The sequence below is a fragment of the Triticum dicoccoides genome, chromosome 2B (genome assembly GCF_002162155.2).
Source record: "Triticum dicoccoides isolate Atlit2015 ecotype Zavitan chromosome 2B, WEW_v2.0, whole genome shotgun sequence".
NCBI lineage: Eukaryota > Viridiplantae > Streptophyta > Magnoliopsida > Poales > Poaceae > Triticum > Triticum dicoccoides.
In genome coordinates this window covers 787,826,817-787,828,044 of record NC_041383.1, presented here as the reverse complement: position 1 = coordinate 787,828,044, position 1,228 = coordinate 787,826,817, and positions in this window count along the sequence as shown.

The window sequence follows — 1,228 nt, the reverse complement described above, 5'->3', positions numbered from 1 at the left end:
AATGGCGCACCGTGGGGTGGTGCGCCATTACTAACAATTTTTTTATTTTTTTTTCAAAACTACTAATGGCGCACGGTGGGTGTGGTGCGCCATTAATATGTCAACTAGTAATGGCGCACCACTCCCACGGTACGCCATTAGTAGTTTTGAAAAAATTAATTTTTTTTACTAATGGCGCACCGTGGGATGTGGTGCGCCATTAGTATTTGCACACTAATGGCGCACCAACACATGGTGCGCCATTAGTATTTAGTAATGATGCACCACATGTACAGTGCGCCATTAGTGTCCATCCCATCTATAGCCCTTTTTCTAGTAGTGCTCCTTCTGCTAATTCATCGTCCGCAACTTCACTTTTTATGGACTCACCTGTGTATGACGTCGATGGCAGGTACATGGGTGCCGCTTGATGCCACGTGCTGCACGAAGGCTCTGCATTTTTTCCGACATAACTCGTGAGTCTTTTGCCATCCTTTGCAAGTTTATTTTTCATGTCCAGACCAGTATGTTTCTTTTTCGTATGCGTTACCTTGATTTGCCACATTAGCTACTTGAAGTTGCCTGCCCATACATTTGTTAGTGTTAGCGCCCTGTGACTGAACTTGCCATGGTGCCCCCCTGAGTGTGTTTTGGTCATAAGAACCTGCGAAAAAATAATAGTGTAGGACATAAGTAGAATTTCATCTTCATCGTCGCGAACATGGCAAATGTTCTTTTTCTTTGTTATCATGCATCATACCAATGCCTGCGCACTGTTCTAGTAGTGGCAGCAACGGCCCTGCAGAAATGAGTTGACTGTACTCTGATGCATCCCAAGGGGCGTTTCTGGCCTTTGAGAACCGAAAAGATCAGCGCCATCTCCGTGACTCATTCTTTTCCGCGTCTCGTTTCTGCCAATGTGCCACTACTAGGAAAAGGGCTATAGATAGGATTGATACTAATGGCGCACCACGTAAGTAGTCCGCCACTACTATATACTAATGGCGCACCAGTGGGCAATGCGCCATTAGTGTGGAAGACACTAATGGCACACCAGACACAAGGTGCGCCACTAGTATTAATTTTTTTTCCATTTTTCCATACATACTAATGGCGCATCAGGTCGAAGTGCGCCATTACTAGTTCTAACTAGTAATGGTGCACTAGGCAGACAGTGCGCCATTACTGTATTTTTTTATTTCTTTTTTTGCAAAACTACTAATGGCGCACTATGACCCAGTGCGCCATT